The sequence below is a fragment of the Leucoraja erinacea genome, chromosome 21, assembly GCF_028641065.1.
Source record: "Leucoraja erinacea ecotype New England chromosome 21, Leri_hhj_1, whole genome shotgun sequence".
Lineage (NCBI taxonomy): Eukaryota > Metazoa > Chordata > Chondrichthyes > Rajiformes > Rajidae > Leucoraja > Leucoraja erinaceus.
In genome coordinates this window covers 17022431-17042622 of record NC_073397.1, presented here as the reverse complement: position 1 = coordinate 17042622, position 20192 = coordinate 17022431, and positions in this window count along the sequence as shown.

The window sequence follows — 20192 nt, the reverse complement described above, 5'->3', positions numbered from 1 at the left end:
CCTATAGGATTATATAGCGAAAGATAGAGGGTGCATGAAATAAAGTAAAAATCGTTACACCAGTGTGCATAATATTTAGTAAAACCCTGCAAGATTTAAAGCTTCCTGCTCAGATGGCTGTGAGGTGAGAACAAATTTGTCGGCATCTTTAGGGATAGAAGTCCAGACCTGGCCCTTAGTCTGTGCTAAATTAGCAGATCTCAGCTCCAAACAGCTGGGGCTCTTGCAACTGGTCTCGCCGCCCTCAGTTCAAAGGACGAAAATTAGCTTTGAGATTCTACCCCCCACCCCCTTCTACATATTGACCCCTGTTGGAAGTCTGGGTCAATGGATGTTTGATGGGGAGAGGTTTGTGGGTCAGCTATGACGTCCTTTGCTATCACACAGCCTGCTAGCGTTGTTCTCACCGAAGCCTCCAACATCAATGAATAATGGGCCTCGCGGGTCAGGCATCGGAAGGTGCCACTTTATCGCCGGCCCTGCGCTTCACTGAAAAGAATGAACAGTTGCACAAGAGGACAAAAAAAAAAGTAAGAAAAGAAAAAGAAATCTAACCCTCCCAGATCTAATGAGGTCATGCGGGATTCGCTGGTTGAAAAGATCAGTGGTCTTGCTGTCAATTTAATGACACACCAAACAATTAGTCTCAAATCTGTATCAATAGACCACCTGTTTACAAAGGCCACCCCGGCCAGTCCCAGAGGATGTTGCTCTGAAAACCTTACTCCAGCCAGCCAGGGTTATTGGAGACATTTTAGCCTGTTGTTCACCCAACTAAATTCAGGATTTTGCTCCATCATACTCGACACTACACAGGGTAAAAAGAGTAACATAGTTTGTATGAAAACTTATTTTGAGTAAAAATTCATTTTGGGTATCTTGCACTAAATGTTATTCCCTTTATCCTGTATCTGACCTTGATACGCCCTGATCGTAATCATGTATAGTTTTTCCGCACACAAGAAAGGTTTTCACTGTACCTTGATACAAGTGGCAATAAACGACACAAATATAGCATTGTGTCACATCTATTTTTTCAAGTGTTAAAGGTTTTATGCACTAATACTTGGCATGTGGCTGGCAGTGGTAAAACCAGCAGTTATAATCCATTTCTCGTAGCCCTCAGAACTCAAACCAGAGGGCAATTTATTTGGTTGGGAGTCATTTACAGATGAAGTAAGGATGTCAGATTTAGGTTTAGGTGTGGATGTAGGTTTATTATTGTCATGTCCAGTGGAAAACTTTCTTTTGCATTCCACCCAATTCAAATCAGATAACACTATACATAAATACAATGGTCAAACTCGAGATCAATAGGAAGAGCAAAGGGGAATAGAAGTTGGGATGTAATGTTAAAATTGTATAAGGCATTGGTGAGGCCAATTCTGGAGTATGGTGTACAATTTTGGTCGCCTAATTATAGGAAGGATGTCAACAAAATAGAGAGAGTACAGAGGAGATTTACTAGAATGTTGCCTGGGTTTCAGCAACTAAGTTACAGAGAAAGGTTGAACAAGTTAGGGCTTTATTCTTTGGAGCGCAGAAGGTTAAGGGGGGACTTGATAGAGGTTTTTAAAATGATGAGAGGGATAGACAGAGTTGACGTGGAAAAGCTTTTCCCACTGAGAGTACGGAAGATTCAAACAAGGGGACATGACATGAGAATTAAGGGACTGAAGTTTAGGGGTAACATGAGGGGGAACTTATTTACTCAGAGAGTGGTAGCTGTGTGGAATGAGCTTCCAGTGAAGGTGGTGGAGGCAGGTTCGTTTTTATCATTTAAAAATAAATTGGATAGTTATATGGATGGGAAGGGAATGGAGGGTTATGGTCTGAGCGCAGGTATATAGGACTAGGGGAGATTATGTGTTCGGCACGGACTAGAAGGGTCGAGATGGCCTGTTTCCGTGCTGTAATTGTTATATGGTTATATGGTTATATGGGAAGATACAGAGTGCAGAATATAGTTCAGAGCATGGTAGCACATCAGTTCCAGAGACAATAGTCCGCAATGGGGTAGAGGTAGAATTGGATAGTGTCCTAGTTTATGGAAACACCATTCAGAAATCTGATAACACAGTGGGTGGCATAGTTTAGCAGTGCTAGAGTTGCTGCCTTACAGCGCCAGAGACCCGGGTTCCATCCAGACTACGGGTGCTGTGTGTACGGAGTTTGTACGTTCTCCCCGTGACCGCGTGGCTTTTCTCCGGGTGCTTCGGTTTCCTCCCACATTCCAAAGACCTGCAGGTTTGTAGGCTAATTGGCTTCTGTAAATTGTCCCTGAGAGTGTAGGATAGAACTAGTGTGAATGGGTGATGGCTGACCAGCACAGACCTGGTGGGTCGAAGGGGCTGTATCTCTAAAGTCTAAAGTCAACAGAGGGGAAGAAGCTGCTCCTGAGACTGGTGATGCGTGCTTTCAAGCATCTTGTCCTGAAGAAACTTAATGAACCAGATGGGTTTGAGTAAAGTCTAGTGGTATCATAGCCACCAATACTGATGCAGGCTCTTTATTCCAGATTTATTTAATTACTTGAATTTAAATTCCCCAGCTGTTATGTTAGAGATTGTATTCATGTCTCAGGATCAAAGGTCTGGGCCACTGATTACTCATCCAGTAACTTAACCACCATAGTACTGTAACCCAATTTAGTGTAAGGCCAAACAGTGTCCAATCTGTGCAACCAGGAGACCCTTTGTTTCTACATCTAAACCAGACACTTAATACGCTCAATAAATTGGTAAGTTAAGAACATAACACCTGTTAAAGGAACCATTTCTGAAATCAGAGCATATTAAGCAGCTCAGCATTCTTTTAACAGCTGCTAACCAAAGGTGCTAACATAGATGACATCTCCCCAAGAACACCATTAAAACATTAAAAGACATTCCCCTGATTGCTCCACTATCTGCTATTGTATGACCCGTCACATAGCTATTACAGGGATGTAAGTACAAATATTCAGCTATGGTATTATTTCCAGAATGCAACCCATCCTGCCTCTTTCTTCATGCGCTCAATTTCAAGCCCCAAGACCTACCTGTCTCCCCCCCCCCCCCCCCCCCCCCCCCCCCCCCCTTCCCCCCCTCTCTACCCCTGACCCACCCCGTGTTGTGTGAAAATGTTACCCCCTCAGGTTCCTATTAAATCTTTACCCCCTCACCTTAAACCTACGTCCTCTGGTTCTTGATTCCCCTATTCTGGGTAAGAGACTCTGTGCATCTATCTGATCTATTCCAACCCCACCATCCTTATTCACCTTAATTTACCGATAAAATCACATTGTGCTAATCCTTCCCCACATTTTAGATTCATCCATTACATCACCTTTCAGCCTAAGCCTCTCCAGAGGGGTGACATAGTGACACAGCTGGTAGAGTTACTGCCTCATAGTGCCATAGATCCAGGTTCGATCCTGACCACGGGTGCTGTCCGTGCAGAGTTTGCATGTCCTCCCTGTGATTGTGTGTGGTTCCTCCAGGCACTTTGGTTTCGTCCCCCCACATGCCAAAGACTTGCGAGTTTGTAGGTTAATTGGCTTCTGTAAATTTCCCCTCGTGTGTAGGGAGCAGATGAGAAACTGGGATAATGTAGAACTATTGGGAACGGATGACCAATGGACGTTGTGGAATCGATGGGCTGAAGGGCCTGTTTCCACTCTGTATCTCTAAACTAAACTAAACTAAAGTATATCTGATCCATTTGGATAACATGCAAAACGCTTTTCACCATACCTTGGTTCGTGACAATAGTAAACCTAAATCTGCACGCCCCCCCCTCCCCCGTTTCACCAAGAGTTTATGATCGATTGATTGAAAGATACAGCATGGATGCAGAACGATCAGCCCACCGAGTCTATGCCAATCATTGATCACCCTTTCACACTAATTCTATGTTATGCCACTATTGTATCCACACTCGGGGCAATTTACAGTCGGCAATTAACCTACAAACCCCGCACGCCTTTGGGACGTGGGAGGAAACTGGAGCACCCAGAGGAAACCCACGTACTCACAGTGAGAATGTGAAAACTCCACAAAGGCAGCACCCGAGGTTAGGATCGAGCCTGGCGATGTAAGGCAGCAGAGCAGCACTACCTGCTGCGCCACTGTGCATCCTCAAACCTTGTTTCTGCTATGGTAACCTGATAGTGATCATTTAATGGGGCCAGCAGGAATCGGAAAGGAGAGGTGGGAGGGACATTGTGGTAGTGTGGGTGAGTACAAAGGTGGATAAAGAGAAGTCAATGTGCAGCCTATGAGGGACTTTAGAGGTGGAATGGACTTGACTAATGGCTGGGCAATCTCTTTTGAGTGGGCCAGCAGAGATTATACATCTCTGGATCATACAAACTCCACACAGACAGCACCCGAGGTCAGGATCGAACCTGGGTGTCTGCCGCTGTGAGGCAGTGGCTCTACCAGCTGCACCAATGTCTGCCGCCTGAACGTCTCATGGAAACCTCAACGTCACAGGAAGAACGTACAAACTTCACACAGACAGCACCAGTAGTCAAGGTCGAACCCGAGTCTCTGGAAACAGGTTGTGAGACAACAAGTCTACCCGCCACCGTGCTGCCCCCAGCTAGATTTTGTTAACTAGAGCACTTGTTATTCAAGCTTGATAATCTTAGACAAAAGTGTATGATATTATTACGTTTAGTTTAGTTTATTATTGTCTAATGTACCGAGGTACAATTAAAAGCTTTTTTTCCTCTATGTCTTGTTTGTACATTTAAGAAAACGTGTTACTAATCCTTAGACTTGTCCCTGACGAACAGACACCTCTACAGATGTTAGACACCTTCTGGTCCCATATGTACATTGGCTAGTTTAATTGCATCTTCTGGCCATGGTCCCATTCACCCAATGTTTCTGAATCAGCCTGTAACCTATTGATTTTGTCTCTATTACAATTTCTTGCAAACATCAGCAAATTATCCACTTCATTGACAAATATAAAGCAACCACTGTGAAACTGAGTGCACTGGTGTACACAGCTGGAGTGAGCTGAAAATCTATTTCTTTTTAAGAAGAAATTAAACAAACCATTGGTGATGGCACATTGTCCGTCCTTTAAATATTGTACTGTTGTACTTTAGACTTTCTAGATACAGTGCAGATACAGGCTCTTCGGCCCACCGATTCTGCACTGACCAGCGATCACCTTGTCCACCAGCACTATCCTACACACTAGGGACAATTTACAATTTTTTTTACAGAAGCCAATTAACCTACAATCTTGCTCGTCTTTGGTGCATGGGAGGAAACCGGAGCACCCGGAAAAAAACATGCAGTCACAGGGAGAATGTACAATCTCTGTACAGACAGCACCCATTGTCAGGATCGTACCTGGTTCTCTGTAGGGCTGCTGTAAGGCAAGAACTCTACTGCTGAGCCACTGTGCCACCCCTGCAGGCAGTGAGGCTCCTGCCATCTTCTGAGACAAAGCTGGTTTTAAAAATAGGTCCATTGAACACATTTAGGCAGAAAGCACAATGTTTTTAGTCAGTTCTTTTGTTCAAGGTTTCAAGGTATTTTATTGTCAATTAAGGTACAGTGATATTCAAATTACCATAAAGCCATACTAAAAAAAGCAACAAGACACACACTTACATAAAAGTTAATATAAACATCCACCACAGTGGTTCACCACATTCCTCACTGTGATGGAAGGCAATAAAGTCCAATCTTCTTCCGTCTCTTTATTAGCAAGCTGTTTCAGTTTGAACAATGTTTGGGGTGTCGACCCTACCACTTTCAGAGGATCCTACATTTCTCAAGTTATGGCTTTTAGTTTAGTTTAAAAATACAGCACAGAAACAGGTCCTTCAGCCCACTGAGTCCACGCCAACTAGCGACCCCCATTACACTAGCACACACTACGGACAATTTACAATTTTTACCGAAGCCAAATAACTTATAAACCTGAACGTCTTTGGAGTGTGGGAGGAAACCGGAGCACCCAGAGAAAACCCATGTGGTATCAGGGATAATGTACAAACTCCGTACCAACAACACCCATAGTCAGGATCGAACCCCCCGTCTCTGGTGCCGTAAGACAGCAACTCTACAGCTGTGCCTCCGTGTGCTGGCTTCTTGATCGTCTTGGCTTTCCATACAATATCAAATCTGCCTTGAATTGCTGAGGTTTCAAGTCCCTACAGCAGGCATCTCCAGTCACTGAAGAAGTAGCACCTATACTCCCTTCACAACATCTTCCAGATCCTTTGGCAACAGAAGACCAAAGTCATGGCATCCTCTACCAGGCCAACATTCCCAGCATTGGTTCCAATTACACGCAGGCAGTTCCACACCCTCAAGCTGGAAAGGGTGTAGAGAAGATTTACAAGGAAGTCAAGTTCAATCCTTCCTCAGAAGTGGAAGATTTTGTGTCTGGTGTGTGCTCCCCGAATCTCTGCAACTAGCTCACTCGCTATCATGTAAGATGTATTATAACACACTGCCTGGAAGGTGATGGAGGCAGGTACTTCCACAGCATTTCAGTAGCACCTGTATAAGGGGTTGCATTATCAAGGCATACCAGGTAATGGACAAAGTATGAGTAAATTTGAGTATGGAAGTTGGGAGGTCATGTAGCAGTTATATAAGATGTTGGTGAGGCCACATTGAGATTATTGCGTTCAGTTTTTGGCAGCATGTTAAATGGAAGATGTTGTCAAACTGCAAAGGGTGCAGAGATTTACGAGAGTGTTGCCAGGACTCGAGGGCCAGAGCTATAGGGAGAGTTTGAGCAGGCGAAGAGTCTATTCCTGGGAGCACAGGAGGATGAGGGGTGATCTTATAGAGGTGGATAAAAGCATGAGAGGAATAGTTCGGATAGACACAGGCCAAAGCTGGGGAATCAAGAACCAGAGGGGGTGAGGGGGGGGGGGGGGGGGGGGGGGAAGATTTAATGGGAACCTGTGGTGTAACTTTTTCACACAAAGGGTGGTGGATGTATGGAACAAGCTGCCGGAGGAGGCAGTTGAAGCAGGTACTATTGCAACGTTTAAGAAACATTTAGACAGGTACCTGGATAGGACAGGTTTAGAAGGATACTAGACTAAGTGGGACCCGTTGGGTCCCAGCATCACAACGGAGGGCGGGTCATCAACGGAATATTCCACCTCTCCACCAATTCCAATATTGCCCGCCAGTGGGGCGGGTTCCCCCACCACTTTCTGTTGCGCTAGTATGGGTGTTGCGGGCCGAAGGTACTGGTTTCAGAGGGCTAGTATAGACATTGTGCGCCGAATGGATTTTTGGGCTGGCAGCGATTTTAAAAGCCAAGCCAAGGCAAACAGTTTGGCTGCAGCCACCCGACAACCAAAATTCATTTTGTGAACACAAACTTTAAATAAAAAGGCAAACAATTTGGCAGCAGCCACATCGAGGGGACTCACCGTGGAGTAGATGTGCGTTCAGTGTTATTCACAGCTCAGAGAGCCGTGAACCTCTCGCTTCCTGGGTCTGGCAGAAACTGAGTGAGGCACGACACTTCCGGGTTTTATAGTCCCACCCCCCCTCCCCCCTGCCGCCAGCGGGGGCAGCAGAGAGAATGGGGAAATTTAAAAAAAACATTTATACCTCTCTGATTTTTCATCGATGGGAAAAATCCTCTGGTCCCGGAAGGCGGAGGGGGGCTCTGAGCGAGGTGGCCAAAAATGACGGCCGTAGGTGGCGGCGTTCTCTCGGAAATCGCAGCACAGTGGGCCAAAAGCGGTCAAGATCAGACTTTTAGTAATATAGGTGGGCCAAACGCTGGCAGGTGGGAACAGCGTAGATGGGACATGTTGGCTGGTGTGGGCACATTGGGCTAAAGAACCTATTTCCACGCTCTATGACTTTATGACTCTATGTAGGTCAGGTAAAGTTGCTGTGAATAGCCTTGGGTTGAATCCAAGGAAGTATTTCTTTTCACAGTGTAATCACTCCCTGGAACAAGCTGCCAAGATGTGACATGAGCTCAGAGATGTAAACATCCTCTAGAAAGGAACTTGACAAGTTCACAAGAGAACAGAATATGATCAGTGATGGAGGATGGCTGCTTTAGACTGTGATGTACCAAGGGCCTCTATGGTAGTTTTAGGAAGTGGAAGAGCACTCTACTACAGTTGCATTCAATTTGCTGGTATATTTTTTCGTTTCTTAGTTCCCCAGAATTGCTTTCATCCAAGATAAAGCAGCGCATTTGATTGAGACATTTATTCCCTCAACTACTGAAGTATAGTGAATCTAGACTTTAGAGGTACAGCACAGAAAGAGGCCCTTCGGCCCTCCGCGTCCTCGCCACCCTGTGATTACCCCGTACACTAGCACCATCCTACACATCCTACAGGTACTATTTACAATTTTTTACCAAAGCCAATTAACCTACACACCCGTACGTCTTTGGAGCGTGGGAGAAACCCAGAGCATCCAGAGCAAACCCAAACAGTCAGGGGCAGTAGGTAAAAACTCGGTACAGATAGCACCTGTAGTCAGGATCAAACCCGGTTCACCACTCTACCACTGCACCATTGTGTCACCCTAGTGGCTTCAGAATATACTGTCTACAAAATGCACTGCATTATTTGCCTATGCTACTACAACAACCCCAACGGAGTTTGTATGTTCTCCACTAGCACCACATCTGGCAGCTTACAACCCAGTGGTATTCCCTCCCTCTCCATCTCTCCCCCACCCAAGTTGCACCAGCTTCTCATTCTCACCTAGCAAACAGCTAACAATGACCTTTCCTTTATCATCATTACTCTTTTGCATATCATTCATTCATTTGTTCTCTATCTCTCTACTTCACCATCTATATTTCTTGATTTCCTCTCCCCTGACTCTAGTCTGAAGAAGGATCTTCACCCAAAACGTCACCCATTCCTTCGTTCCAGAGATGCTGTCTGTCCCGCTGAGTTACTCCAGCATTTTGTGTCTATCTCAGGTGCGTGGGTAAATTGTCCCTAGTGTATAGGATAGTGTTAGTGTAGTGGCTGGTGGTCGGCGAGGTCTTGATGGGCCGAAGGGCCTGTTTCCACGCTGTATCTCAAAAGTCCAAAGTAAAGTCTAAAGAAATTCTTTGATTGGTGTGGAAAATGAATCATGACAGTGAAGATAACTGTTGAAAGATACCAGATACAACGTGAACTTAACTTTCCAAACAAGGCAGTGGCTCAGTGGTCCAATGGGCTTGTTTCCTCGCTGTATCTCTAATCCACAAGAAACTACCACCTGTAAGTACAAGAATGCAAGAGTACCAGCTATATCGCCCTCCTGACACAACGAGAGCTTAAAAGTATTTCACTGTTCCTTTATCATTGCTGCGTTATAGTTGAGTTTAGTTTAGGTTGTTGGCACGTGTACTGATGTACAGTGAAAAGTTTGTTGTTGCGTGCTAACCAGTCAACGGAAAGACTATACACGGTTACAATTGAGTCATCCACAGTGTACAGATACATGATAAAGTGAATAATGTTTAGTGCAAGAAAAAGCCCAGTAAAGTCCGATTAAAGATAGTCCGAGGGTCTCCAATATAAATCTAACATAAATCCTGAAAATCATTACTCGACAACAATGACCTATAGGAAGAGATTGGCCAGGCTAGGACTTTATTTCTTGGAGCACAAGAGGCTGAGGGGATCACATAGAGGTGTATAAAATCACGAGGGGACTAGATATTGTGAATGCACAGTCTTTTGCCCTGAAAAGGGGAACAGAGAACCTTGGGTTTAAGGTGAAGAGATTTAACAGGAACCTGAGGTTCCGATTTGATTGGACAGCATGCAAAACAAAGTCTAAAGTTAAACTCCTTTCTATTGCTATTTTTTCCTGTTTTTAAATTCTGATTTTCAGCATCTGCAGGTTTTTGGCTGTCAAGTAATTACTGCATTTCTTCACACGTGGGTTTGAAGATGCAATGATGTGCGGGCGTGAATTTCCGAGGTGTCACTGGGCTAACCCAGTCTGCAACACTTTGATTTGTGAATCTTGCATAATGCATGGTTCATGTAAACGACCGAGTTTGTGGTGACAGATGACGCGGGGATGTGTGATCAAGGTGTGTGTGTCCCCCACCTCCCCCCCCCCCCCCCCCCCACCCCCCCACCCATCCTCCCCGAGCCAAATGATGAGACGAACCAACGCCAAGACACAGCTCCCAATCCTTCCCATCACCTCCCTCCCCCTCACCTCCCACCCCATCCCCCCTCCCCCACATCCCTCCCCTCCACCTTGCTCCTCCCAGCCCCTCAGGAGCCCCTGGCACATCTGAAAAACAGAGCAGAGAAGCCATCCACCATGAAAGCCTTATTTGATGCAGCATCCTCGCAGTTCTTGTTTGCCTCCACCCATGTTCACATCCAAATGCAAATTAAAAGCAGTTCTGTGCGGTGTAGGGTTGGACACTGTGGTGGTATTGAGAAGCATCCAATCTAATGCACAAAGAGTATGATTTGAAGGGATATATTTTGCTATTCAGAAGTAAAGCAGTAACATGGTGTCAGACACGTGCATCACTTGAAAAATAATTCCTAACCTTGACAGTGGAACGTCAATTATCCTCTTATTAATATACTAGACTAAGTGGGACCCGTTAGGTCCCAGCTTCACATGAGAGAGCTGGTCCCCCAACGCAATATTCCACCTCTCCACCAATTTTAATATTGCTGGCCAGTGGAGGGGGGGGGGGGGGGCTTTCTGGAGCGCTAGCATGGTATTATGGGCCAAAGGGACTGGTTTCCATAGGGCTAGTATGGTCATTGTGGGCCGAATGGATTCTTGGGCTGGCAGCTTAGTTACTGAGACCACTCACAGACCACTCACAGACACACTCACACACACTCACAAACACACACACGCACACACACATTCACTCACACACACACACACACACACACAAACACACACACACACTCACTGACTCACACACCATATATATGGCAGTAAACTTTCATGAATACTCACACGGCTGAGCGCGGCCTCTCCACTTTGGGGCTTCCGCAGTCAGCGGCACTTCCGCAATCAGCGTGACCTCTGCACTTACCGGAAACTACGCAATCAGCACGACCTCTGCATTCACCGGAAATTACCCAATCAGCGCGACCTGTCCATTAAGCGGAAGTCACGAAATGAGCAGGACTTTTGAACCAAACACAGTCGGACCTAATAAAGCACTTATTCCTTCCAAACACAGTCAGAGGATCTCAAAGTTTTTTAAACACTCATAACTTTTTAAATCTCTTATTGATGGGAAAAATTCTCGGGGCCTGCTCAGCGGAGAAGTACTGTGAGTAAGATGGCCAAAAATCATAGCGATATATGGTAGCGTTTTTTCTAAAATCAATATACAGCGCAGACAGGAAGTGGTCAAGATGAGACTTTTAATGATATAGATTGGTCCGCAAGAACCAAATATAAACAGAAACTTGTCAGTACGTTGCAACAGATACAATAAATGCAGTGGTCGGTTTTATAATAGAGAGTCGGGAGCAAAATAAGAAATATTTATTTCACGTAAGGGACATGGTGAATCTACCAGAAGGTCAGGTGGCACAGTTGAGATTGGCATCGTGGCATCCCCAACCTAATCTTTCAGTTCAAAGCTCGATAGACAATGATAAAGAACAGGAATCTTATTTAATCACGATGGTTTTACAGACAATTCAAGCAGTCATCACACTAACACAGGCCCTTGATATAACTTGAGCCCTTCTGGTCTCTGTAAGTAAAATGGCAGTATTTAAGAATAAGCGGAAGCCATTTAGAACGGAGATGAGGAATTCTCTGAGGGCAGTGGAGGCAGGCTCTCTGGATACTTTCAAGAGAGAGCTAGATAGGGTTCTTAAAGATAGCGGAGTCAGGGGATATGGGAAGAGGGCAGGAACGGGGTACTGATTGTGGATGATCAGCCATGATCACATTGAATGGCAATGCTGGCTTGAAGGGCCAAATGGCCTATGCCTGCACCTATTGTTTATGGTCTATAGTATAACTAGTGCATTCACTTACTGAATTATTGAACGAGCAATGGAAAATAATTCAAAACAAATGGCGGCACAGCGGCGCAGCGGTAGAATTGCTGCCTCACAGCGCTATGGACCCGGGTTCGATCCTGATGATGGGTACTGTCTGTAGAGTTTGTATGTTCTGCCTGTGACCAGGTGGGTTTTCTGTGGTTGCACTGGTTTCGTACCACATCCCAAAGACGCACAGGTTTGTAGGTTCATTGGCTTACATGGCATGGAGTATTGCATGCAGTTCTGGCCCATTATTAGAAGGGGTGCAGAGGAGGTTTACCAGAATGCCCTGGATTCAGGGGTATTAGCTAGAAGATGAGATTGGACAAACTTGGATTGGTTTTTTTTCTGGAACACTGCAAGTGGAGGGAAGACCTGATCGAAGCTTATAAAATTACGAGAGGCGTAGTAGACAGGGTAGACAGTCAGAACCTTATTCCCCAGAGAGGAAATTCCAAAGAGTAGAGGGCAAAGCTTTAAGTTGAGCTGTGGACAAGAGCAAGGGAGGGGGCTGACATCACCAGAAAAGCAAGACCTGCTTTTCATTTCAATGTATCTCCTCAGCACACGTGGCAATAATAAACCACATCCAATACCAATATGTAATCTTCACCCCTGATTCCATTCTATTACACTCCTTCACAATCTTACAGTTTTCTTTTTCAGGTCACTTTCATGAAAATTTTCAAGGGAAGATTCCTAGTTTGTCTGATCGTCCCAGGTGACTATATCGTCTCTTTATTGATGTTTCACTTTGCCGGGACCCCTAGTCCAGGTTGCCCCTCTCTACAGAGCTGCCCAGTGACCAGCGTGGATATGCAGTAAAGGGGAGAATCTTTCAGAAGGGAGAATCTGTAATTCCAATTATCGATAGATCCACATCCAAATGCACTGTTGCTCTCTTCATTGCAGTTAACAGATTATGCATTACTTATGCCCTATTTGGCTCAGGACTGCTTGTCGACCGTCCCTGTTCTATCCTCTGGCAACAGCTGAGTAACTACGGTAATTAAGTGTGAAGTAAGGGGAACCTAATGTGTTCTTTTCAGGACCAGGGGGGCGAGATAATTTATGCTAATAACTCACAATCACACTTGCACTGCAAGGCTAATAATGATTGTGGGTTCAGCCTTTTCTCAAAAAAAAATGAAGAGGAGATTGCTCTTTTTGAAATCCCAATGCCCTTTTATCTTGTTCCCTAAGCATGCTCTTTCATCTGACCAGCTGTATGGAAATGAATAAACCTTGCTTTTTTTTCCCCTTTCTCATTCTCCACACCCTTCCTCACAACCCCACCCCCACCTCTCTCTCTCTCTCTGCCTTGCTCTCACTCATTCCATCTTTCTCTCTCTCCCCATACTCTCACACACACATGCTCCCTCTCTTTCTCCCTCTCCCTCTCTCCCTTTTACACACATACTCTCTCTCTCCCCACTCTTCCCCTTCCTCTCCCTCACTCACACGCTCTCTCTCTCTCTCTCTCTTGCTCTCTCTCTCTCTCTCTCTTCTTCCCCCTGCCCCATAACCCTAACCCTACCCCTCCCCCACCCTCCATCAGTCTCACACCTCCTTCTTCTGTGCTGGAATAACAGTGGGTCAGGCAGCTTGTTCTCCAGAGGACATGAAGAGGCGACGTTTCAGGTCGGGTCCCGTCTTGAATCTGATTGTAGTAGAGGAGAGAAATCCACCTTCCTCTGGCTTCTTACTGAGGGGAGGGTAACACACGAGGGCTCTTGATTAACCTGGTGAAGAACAAGGATGCTTTTTCTAAAGATAAGTGTTGTGCCTATTAAAATGCCGGTCGCAATCTGTAGCATGGGCTTTCCATGTCTGCCTGACTTGGTTATCCTGAGTAAAGGCCAGAATTATTATTGATTTACAGTTGGAGTTGTTGTTCCCTGTATGGGACCCAGAACTGCAGGGCGGCACAGAGACGCAGCTGGTAGAGCCACTGCCTCACAGCGCCAGAGACCCGGGTTCATTCCTGACTATGAGTGCTCTCTGTACGGAGTTTGCACGTTCTCCTTGAGCCCACGTGAGTTTTTGCCGGGTGCTCCGATTTCCTCCCACAGTCCAAAGGCGTGCAGGTTTGCAGGTTAATTGGCTTCTGTAAAATTGCTCATAGAGTGTAGGGAGTGGATGAGAAAGTGAGATAAGAATCAACTAGTGTGAACGGGTGATCGTTGGTCAGCATGAGCTCGGTGGGCCGAAGGGCCTGTTTCCAAGCTCTATCTAAACTAATTTAAAACCAAGTAAATAACTAATGCATGATTCATGTCACCAACACTACACAGAGGGTGGTACAGTAGCACGGTTGGTAGACAAGTATCACAAATATCACTGTGCAGAAGCACTTAGACACTTAGAAACATGTCGGGTAAGGGAGAGAGCAGGGGAGTGGGGTTAGTTGGATTGCTCTTGCAAGGAGCTGGTAAGGAACTGATGGGCCAAATGGCTTCCGTCCGAGCAATAATCCTTCTAATGATCCCATGGTGGGTTTAATTGATAGATGCAAGAAATTGGATGTGGTGGAGGACACAAAGTGCAGGAGTAGCTCAGCGGGTCAGGCAGCATCTTTTGGCAACAGGTTGTGCAGAGGCAGCATCAAAGGAACATTGGCCTGCGTGCAAACTGGAGGAACAGCACCTCATATTTTGTTTAGATTCAAGATTCAAGAGAGTTTATTGTCATGTGTCCATGATAGGACAATAAAATTATTGCTTTGCTTCAGCACAACAGAACATAGTAGGCATTGACTACAAAACAGATCAGTGTGTCCATATACCATTATACAAATATATACACACATGAATAAATAAACTGATAAAGTGCAAATAACAGATAATAGGCTATTAATGTTCAGAGTTTTATCCGAGCCAAGTTTAATAGCCTGATGGCTGTGGGGAAGTAGCTATTCCTGAACCTGGTTGTTGCAGTCTTCAGACTCCTGTACCTTCTACCTGAAGGTAGCAGGGAGATGAGTGTGTGGCCAGGGTGGTGTGGGTCCTTGATGATACTGCCAGCCTTTTAGAGGCAGCGACTGCGATAGATCCCCTCGATGGATGGGAGGTCAGAGCCGATGATGGACTGGGCAGTGTTTACTACTTTTTGTAGTCTTTTCCTCTCCAGGGGGCTCAAGTTGCCGAACCAAGCCACATGCAACCGGTCAGCATGCTCTCCACTGTGCACCTGTAGAAGTTAGAGAAAGTCCTCCTTTACAACCCAGCGGTATTTACACTAAATTCCCTCGTGTGTAGATAACCTCTACCTACACTCCCCTTGCCCCGTTCTTCCCCCCTAGTCGTTTAAACCAGTTTCTCAGCTCTCCACATTGTATCCCTCTTGAGTTCACTCCTTCCCTGGCCAACAATGGGCTCACCAGGGCACCACCCTGCCTGAAGTCATTTGTGGCCGGCCCTGTTCTTTACTCGCCTCCACCGCATTCCCCGCTCCTACTTTCAGCCTGAAGAAGGCGCCCGACCTTTCCTTTTTCTCCACAGATGCTGCCTGACACACTGAGTTACTTGGTGTCCTTCCGGGTTTAATTGATGGGCATCATGATGCGTTGGATCACAACACAAGGAACGGGATTGAACGCCTAGTTTGCCTCGTGTTTTCAGTGGGGTGGAAGCGGACGCGAGAGAGCTGGAGAAGAATTATTGAGCCTGACTCTGGTAGTGTGATGAAGCTGAATGAACATCAGCACAGATACAGTCATTATCTCAGCACCAATTCAGCTTCAAACTGCGTTTGCTAATTTGGTTCCTTTAGCGGCGGCCCGCTGCCTAGAGGGAGGGGGTGGGAGCTCGGATGCCCGGAGAGTCGAGGAGGGAGCCGCCGGCGACGGCGGACGTGAGGAGTGGGCCGGTAGTAGAGGGACCGGCGTCTTGCCTCCAGAGCCTGCAAGGTCGGCTGCAGGAGGCAATCCCGGGACACAGACAGAGCGGTCGGGCGAGGGGAGGGACGTGGGGTCGTGGGCGGGCGGGCGGGCCTGCAGTAGGCTGGGGCTTACCTGGATCAGGGGCACTCCAGTGCTTCCATCATGTGGACCGGACTTTGGACATTTCCTTTGTAAACGGCGCCAAAATATGGCAACTGCACACTTGTGAGTTGTGCAAAAGCATTTCACTGTGCTATGCATATGTGACAATAAAGAACCATTGCACCTTTGAACCATTGGTGGCACAGCGGTAGAGTTGCTGTCTTACAGCACCAGAGACCCTGGTTCGATCCTGACTACGGGAGCCGTTTGTACGTTCTCTCCGTGACCTGTGTAGGTTTTCCCCGATGCACCTCCCACACTCAGACGTACAGGTTTGTGGGCTAATCTTTGGTAAATTTGTAAATTGTCTCTAGTTTGTGTAGGATGTGCGGGGATCGCTTAGTCGACGCAGACGCGGTGAACTAAAACTAATCATTGAATCATTCACATTGTTCACTACAGCTCACTCTGAAGAGCCAGAAATAAAAGCTTCTGTATTAATTCATAGTGTTCAACATTTATTACCAAGCTTAACAGCCCTTGAGCTAAGCCAGCCCAGAGGCCGGTTAAAATTCAATCTCATGAGAAAGGCTGTGTAGCCAAATACAATAGATCAATAATAGCTACAAAATGCTGGAGTAATTCAACGGGTCAGGCAGTGTCACCGGAGAAAATGAATAGGTGACGTTTCGGGTCAAGATCCTTCTTCAGACCTGGTCTGAACAAGAGCCTCAACCCAAAACACCACCTATTCCTTTTCTTCAGAGATGCTGCCTGCGTTACTCCAACACTGTGTGTCTGTCTTTGGTGTAAGCCACCATCTGCAATTCCTTCCTACACAATAGATCAATAGTTACTTTATTGACACATCTATCAAGATACAGTGAACTGCTTTGTTTTGCATTCAATCCAGTGAAACCATACACAAGTACAATCATGCATTGCATTATAGCAACGCTTAAGAAACATTTAGACACATACATGGATAGGGCAGGTTTGGAGTGATGTGGCCCAAATCCAGGCAGGTGGGACCAGTGTAGTTGGGGCATGTTGTTCGGTGTGGGAATGTTGGTCTGAAAGACCTATTTCCATGCTGTATGACTCTATGATTCCAAGTAAAATAGTGCATCGATTGTAGTGTTAAAAAATGAGTAGATTTTTTTCTGAGGCAATCCATACAAAGAGTTGCCGCATTTCTGGTGCCATTTTGTACCTTTCAAGTTCTTAGAAATATCAGGCCTTCTTTTGGTCTTGGCGGCAGCACTGGGTTATAGGTTCATAAATTCTAGGAGCAGAATTAAGCCATTCGGCCCATCAGGTTTACTCTGCTGTTCAATCATGGATGATCTATTTTCCCATCTCAACCAGATTCTCCTTCCCAAAACGGTACCCCTGACACACGTACAACTCAAGAATCTGTCAATCTTTACCTTAAAAATGTCCCTTAACTTGGCCTCCACAGCTATATGTGGCAATGAATTCCACAGATTCACCACCTTCTGGCTAAAGAAATTCCTTCTCACCACCTTTCTAAAGGCACATCCTTTTATTCTGAGGCTGTGACCTCTCGTCCAAGACTTTCCCACGTGGTAACATCTTCCACGTCCACTCTATCCAGGCCTTTCACTATTGGGTAAGTTTCAATGAGGTCTGCCCTCATCTTTCTAAAGTTGGTGATGTAGGGATTGGCCATGTCTGGCGATGTGGAGAGTGGTTTCCACCGCCTCTCTATCACGTACGATCTGAACACTCATCGGACTTCTGTGGGGCCATCAGTGCCATTTAATCCACTTTTCTTTTAGTTTTACAGCCTGGGAACAGGCCCTTTGTTCCATCGAGTTTACTCTAACCATCGATCACCCGTTCCCTCTTGTTCTACATTATCCCACTTCCTGATCCACTCCCTACATGCTACGGGCAATTTTACAGAGAGGCAATTAATTTACAAACCTGCACATCTTTACTTTCTACAATACCAACCACTTTAGTGTCACTTTCTTTACAAACCTGCACGTCTTTGGAATTTGGGAGGAAACCGGAGCATCCGGAGAAACCCCTCGCGGTCACAGGGAGAACGTGCAAACTCCACACACAGAGCACCCGAGGTCAGGATCGAACCCGGGTCTCTGGTGCCCTGAGGCAGCTGTGCCATTGTGTGCCCTGCCAACCACCTCCTCGATGCCGCCCAGGTGCTGTAGGGCATCCAGCGGCCCAGTCCATCGACCCCTCGACCCGCCACCATGACAGTCTTTGGCCAAACAGAAAGAGATTAAATTCCATAAAACGCAATGAGAAACAGATAAGCTTACAACAAAATCCTGTTAGTTTGTAGGCAGCGGGTAGAGCTGCCGTCTCACAGCTCCAGAGACCTGGATTCGTACCTGATGTCGGGTATTGTCTGTGTGGAATTTACACATTCTCCCTGTGACCATGTGAGTTTCAGTGCTCCAATTTCCTCCCACATCCCAAAGACCTACAGGTTTGTAGGGTGATTGCCCCTAGTGTACAGGGAGTGCATGCAAAAGTGGGATGACATACTGTAGAACTAGTGTGATTGATGTCGGCGTGAACTCAGTGGCCCAAAGCTGTATCTCTAAATTAAGATAAAATAAACTAAACCAAAAAAAAACTAAGCTAAGCTAAACTGAACTAATCTAAACTAAACTAAACTAAATTAAACTAAAGTATACAAACTAGACTAAATGGAACTAAATTAAACTTAACTAAAGTAAACCAAACAAGCTAAACTAAACTAAACTAAATAGAACTAAACTAAACAAATCTTTGATGTCAGCTCTTTATTCAAGGTTTTTATTTAATGAAGTGTAACTGAGTTAAAAATCACAAACTGCGCTCGTGGGATTTGAACCCATGTTTAGAAGACATGCCACTGTTCTGCCACACTCAATCATCAGCTGTCCTCTCAAGCTCATTTGTGATTTGAGACCTCATCCCGGCACTGCTCCACAGGTTTTCAGTATCTGAGATCTCCTGCTTCAGTCCCAGTGTCCCCGGTGTGGGATCACTTTTGGGAATTGGAGAGGAGTTTATCGTCTGATGTAATTGGCTTGCAACGAGTAAAGCAGACACAATGAAGATCAAGGAGGATTAAGGAATGGTCAGTGGATTTACACTTTAAAAGAACACAGTGGCAATTGACTTGAAAATTGACCTTTTCTTGTTGGTTCATGAGTGGGCCTTTGCTTATGATTACTTTCCCTTGTCCCCATTTACACCTCTGTGTCATAGAGTCATACAGTATAAAAACAGGACCTTCTGCCCAACTCCTGGGCATGCATATCTCTAAGGATGTCTCCTGGACCCGGCACATTGATGCAATCATAAAGAAAGCCCATCAACGCCTCTACTTCCTTTGAGCAGATTTAGTTTGTCAAAGGATACTCTCTTGAACTTCTACAAATGTACAGTGGAGAGCATATTGACTGGTTGCATCACAGGCCTGGTTTAGCAACTCAAATGCCAAGGAACAAAGAAGATTGCCAAAAAGTGGTATCACCGACCTCCCCAATATCAAAAGGGATCTACTGGAGTCGCTGCCTCAAGAAGGCAGCCAGCGTCATCAGAGACCCACTCCCAGCTGGCCGCACTTAAGCCTGCCACTGAGAAACAAGTATAGGGGCCTGAAAACTGTATGACCAGGTTCAGGAGTAGCTTCCAGACATATTTATATAAACACCCACACAGTGTGGGTGTTTATATATGATATGTAAACATAGTACTCTATAAACACCCTATATATACAACAAAACCGTCTTATAAATGTATATATATACACGCACACATTAAATACATGTATAAGGTATGTAAACAGCACGGTAAACGCTATATATATATATATTTACAATATATATATATACAAATACACACACACATATATATATTTATATATATATACACACACACACACACACACACACCATATATATATACATGCTCATATATATATATATATATATATATATTCTGAACTTTTTAGTTGTTTATTATGGTGTTTACAGTGCTATGTTTACATATATGTTGTGGGGTCTCATACATGGGTGTATACTGGTGAGGAAGTCTAATACATTGTGTCACAGTTCATGGTATGTTAACCGCTATAATGAGGACTGTTTGGACAAAGGGAACTTCCAAGAGGGTGTGTGCAATGTGTGTGAGAGATTGAGCTGGATCAGAGAGAGCTGC